The sequence below is a fragment of the Staurois parvus genome, unplaced genomic scaffold (assembly GCF_062004578.1).
Source record: "Staurois parvus isolate SC_StPar_1 unplaced genomic scaffold, SC_StPar_1.0 ptg000578l, whole genome shotgun sequence".
In the NCBI taxonomy this organism is placed as follows: Eukaryota; Metazoa; Chordata; class Amphibia; order Anura; family Ranidae; genus Staurois; species Staurois parvus.
This window is the reverse complement of record NW_028318374.1, coordinates 4,980,617-4,985,649: the sequence shown is the minus strand read 5'-3', so window position 1 is coordinate 4,985,649 and position 5,033 is coordinate 4,980,617. Positions and strand designations below refer to the sequence as shown.

The window sequence follows — 5,033 nt, the reverse complement described above, 5'->3', positions numbered from 1 at the left end:
TGTGGGTGCCTTGGTTTCTCTTCCAGCCGGTACTAACCTTCAGAACCCCCATCATACCAGCAGGGGTACTATACAGCCAACGATCCTCGCCAAGAAGCAAGAATGATGGTGGAGCGCCCCTACTGGACACTGATAAGAACAGATACTACACTTGATCTTAGCCAAAAGGCAGAGAAGTAAACAAATGATTATATGACACATGAGCAGAGTGAGTACTAGGTGTGTCAAGTGGAACACAACAAAAAGTCCATATAGTCCTTGTGGTCCTTCAGAGGTTGACTTACTGGTGGTCCCTGGACACTTGTTATGCAGCACTTCTAGGAGACTGAAAAGAGCTCTGAAGCAATAGATGAGAACAGCAGAGAGCGCAATCTGAAGGTAGTAACAAAGTGGTTGTAAAGGCTCAAGGTTTTTTTACCTTCATGCATTCTATGTATGAAGGTAAAAAAACCTTCTGTGTGCAGTGCCCCCTTAATACCTACCTGAGCCTCATTTAAATCCAGCGAGGTTCATGAGAGCCTCGGCTGTCCTGGCTCGCCTTATTGGCTGAGACAGCAGCAGGAGCCATTGGCTCCCGCTACTGTCAATCACAGCCAATGAGGAGACAGCAAATGGTGGGGCCGAGCTGCGTCATGTGAATGGACATGCAAAGCAGTGACTTGGGAGTGAAACTGCTCGGGTGTACCCATAGCAAGTTGCTTGCTGTGGGGGCACTTGGCAGGAGACAGGGGCCAGGAACACCAGCAGGGGACCCGAGAAGAGGAGGATCAGGGCTGCTCTGTGCAAAACCATTACACAGAGCAGGCAAGTATGATATATTTGAAGAAGAGCAAAAGAAGGGCGCACTCTCTTTGTGCATTACCGTGGTAAAAAATTAATTTATTAAAATGCATAAAATAATAATTTTAATAAATTCATTTTAATAAATTTCTTTTTTTTTTACCACAGTAATACACGAAGAGAGTGCACTCTTCTTTTTCTTTTCTTCACCAGTACCAAGGTTTCCCGATCTTTCAAGGACTGCACCTCAGAGAATGAAAGATACAGTACCCCCAGTCAGCATGAAGATTTGAGCGCTGGTGTCGTTTTTCTTGAAAGTATGACATGTTTGTTATTTTTAAAAAATCTGCCTTTACAATCACTTTAAACACTTTGATTATGGAAAGATTTGTCTTTCCAATCAAAGTGTTTAAGTTACTACACTCAGATTGCTCCCTCACCTGTGTGTTGGGATGACTGACTCCTGCACATGCGCAGGAGTTACATCATCCCATGCCGGCCAGTGGAGATGCCTGAAGAACGGCAATCGGGGAGAAGATGCCACTGCCAATGAAGGAGCCGGATCATTGGAGAGGAAGTAAGTATATTACCTTTAGTTCTGCTTTAAATCAAAACCACAGAATGTCCTGAAGGTAACTATTAATAAACTTCAGTAAACTAGAAAAGTTTCATGCCATGCAAACAGGCGCAACATGGATGTGTAGTAAGGGTGGGGAGGGATTCCGCATTAAACTTTGCACTGGAACACCCATATATCCAAATATGCCCCATAATGCATTGACAAACAAGACGTTGGCTCAAGTCTGCAGCTATCGTCAGAGCCTCCCATATGGAAGAAAAAATATATTTGAAATATATTTTAAAAATATTCTTTCCAAATATATTGACATATATTTGAAATGCTACAATTTTGGCCATATTCAATATACAATGAGGAACAGAAGTATATGAACACCCTGTGATTTTGCAAGTTCTCCCACTTAGAAATCATGGAGGGGTCTGAAATTCACATTGTAGGTGCATTCCCACTCTGAGAGACAGAATAGAAAAAAAAAAAAATTCAGGAAATCACATTGATTTTTTTTTTGTTGATTTTTAAAGAATTTATTTGTCTTGCACTGCTGAACATAAGTATTTGAACACCTGAGAAAATCAGTGTTAATATTTGGTATAGAAGCCTTTGTTTGCAATTACAGAGGTCAAACGTTTCCTGTAGTTCTTGACCAGGTTTGCACTGCAACAGGGATTTTGGCCCACTCCTCCACACAGATCTCCTCTAGATCTGTCAGGTTTCGGGGCTGTCGCTGAGCAACACGGAGTTTAAGCTCCCTCCAAAGATGTTCTATTGGATTTAGGTCTGGAGACTGGCTAGGCCACTCCAGAACCTTGATATGCTTCTTACAGAGCCACTCCTTGGTTATCCTGGCTGTGTGCTTCGGGTCGTTGTCATGTTGGAAGACCCAGCCACGACCCATCTTCAATGTTCTGACTGAGGGAAGGAGGTTGTTGCTCAAAATCTCACAATAAATGGCCCCATGATTCCATGATTTCTAAGTGGGAGAACTTGCAAAATCGCAGGGTGTTTAAATACTTCTGTTCCTCACTATATTTAATAAAAAAAAATATATATATATATATAATTACTTTTTCATATGTTAAAAAAAAATCTGAAGAATATATTTTTAAAAATATATATTTTTTAAATATATTCTTCAGATTTGTTTTAACATATAAAAAAGTCATATATTTTTACATACAGTTGTGTTCAAAATAATAGCAGTCAGACATCACTAACCGGATCAATCACTGTTTTTGGTAGAAATGATATTTCTACATGGCAAATAATTTACTAGCAGGTGTAGTAGAGTAATAGAAATCCAACAGACCCAACAGTCATGACATGCATGATGCTGATTCTGTGTAATTGAATCACTCATTGAAAGGGGCATGTTCAAAATAATAGCAGTGTGGAGTTCTATTAGTGAGGTCATTCATTCTTTTAAAAACAGGTGGCAATTATTGCCCTTATTTAAGGAAGGAAGGCAGCAAATGTTGTACATGCTGGTTACAGTGCATTTCTCTCTGAAATTCTGAGGAAAATGGGTCGTTCCAGACATTGTTCAGAGGAACAGCGTACCTTGATTAAAAAGTTGATTGGAGAGGGGAAAACATATAAAGAAGTGCAGAAAATGATAGGCTGCTCAGCTAAAATGATCGCAAATGCTTTAAAATGGCAACCAAAACCTGAAAGACGTGGAAGAAAGCGAAAAACTACCATTCAAATGGATATAAGAATAGCCAAAATGGCAAGGACTCAGCCAACAATCAGCTCCAGGAAGATGAAAGAAGGTGTAAAGTTCCCTGTGAGGACTGTTACAATTAGAGGACGCCTATGTGAAGCCAAGCTATCTGCAAGAAGCCCCCGCAAAGTCCCACTGTTGAAAAAAAGACACGCTGAAGAGGTTACAATTTGCCAAAGAGCACATTGAAAGGCCTAAAGAGAAATGGCGCAACATTTTGTGGACTGATGAAAGTAAGATTGTTCTTTTTGGGTCTAGTGGCCGGAGACAGTTTGTCAGACGACCCCAAACACTGAATTCAAGCCACAGTACACTGTGAAAACAGTGAAGCATGGTGGTGCAAGCATCATGATATGGGGATGTTTCTCATACTACAGTGTTGGGCCTATTTATCGCATACCAGGGATCATGGATCAGTTTGAATACATCAGAATACTTGAAGAGGTCATGCTGCCTTATGCTGAAGAGCAAATGCCCTTGAAATGGGTGTTCCAACAAGACAACGACCCCAAACACACCAGTAAACGTGCAACATCTTGGTTCCAGACCAACAAGATTGACGTTATGGAGTGGCCAGCCCAATCCCCGGATCTTAATCCAATAGAAAACTTGTGGGGTGACATCAAAAATGCAGTTTCTGAGGCAAAACCAAGAAATAGAGAAGAACTGTGGAATGTAGTCCAATCATCCTGGGCTGGAATACCTGTTCACAGGTGCCAGAAGTTGGGTGACTCCATGCAACACAGATGTACAGCAGTTCCCGGAAACAGTGCGACTACAACCAAATATTCATTAAGTGATTCAAAGGAAAGCAAAATCTTCAAACATTTTTCAGTTTATATAGTGAATGTTTGAGTTTGTAAAGAAGAATACAAACACTGCTATTTTTTTGAACAGTCTAATATTCACTTTTCTTAAATTTTTTAGAGGAACAACACAAATTTGATACTGTATATTTTTCTTCATGTTTTGATTTGGAATAGAATGTGTCGTGTTCCCAATGCATATGTGTGTATGGAAATAAAAGCTATTAAAAGGATTTTGAGCTTTATTCACTTTTTTCAAAACACTGCTATTATTTTTGAACACAACTGTATATTTGTAAATGTATTCCAAAAATGTAGATTTGAATTTTTAAAGACATACAGTATATTTGAAATGTGTTTTTAAAAAATATTTTTCATATATTTTGTAATAAAAATGCATTTCAACATGCAGTATATATACATACTGTATATATTGAAATATATTTTGAAATATATTGAATATGGCCAAAGTTGTAACATTTCAAATATATGTCAATATATTTGGGAAGAATATTTTTAAATATATATTTCAAATATATTTTTCTTCCATGTGGGCTATGTTAGAATTTCATGTTTCAACTTTAACACTTCAAAAGTTCTAGACAGAGCAAGAAGCCTGAATTGTCACGTACTGTACAATAATGCTGCTCTTGCTACCATGAAAGACGTTTCAATGTCCGTAATATGAAAGGCTGATTAAACAGCGTGCAGTTTTCAAGCGGAATGCTTAAAGAGATGTAACATATTGTCCGTCTTTGCTTGAGATGACTTATTGTACACCTGTCAATGTTTTATCGACGCTGCGTGCCATCGTGCCGTTAATCGACTGAGGCACCAGTCTCCCAGCATTCATCTTTTCGGTGCCATATGCTTCTACAGTCCAACTTCCGTCTGAACCTTCCGATCTAAAATGCTAATATTCTAATCAGCAACATTAATGTTAACGGCGGCTCATGTTAATTCACCTCTGACGAGTTTTTAATGAGTTACTGCAGCCAAGGGCACAGGCAGTGGGGCTGAAAGCTGTTAAACTGGAAGGCGAAAGCTCGATTAACATTCATCCACGGTCATTGTTCCACAAGTAACTAGACCACAGTGCTCCAGCCCGCTCCCCGTCCTGATTCACTTTCACCGTTCAGCGAATACG

General features: G+C 39.4%; 1 pseudogene; it reads right to left on the bottom strand.

The window, feature by feature from the left end:
* LOC149450232 (U2 spliceosomal RNA) lies at positions 1 to 181 on the bottom strand (annotated as a pseudogene).
* Positions 182 to 5,033: the final 4,852 nt, after the last annotated feature.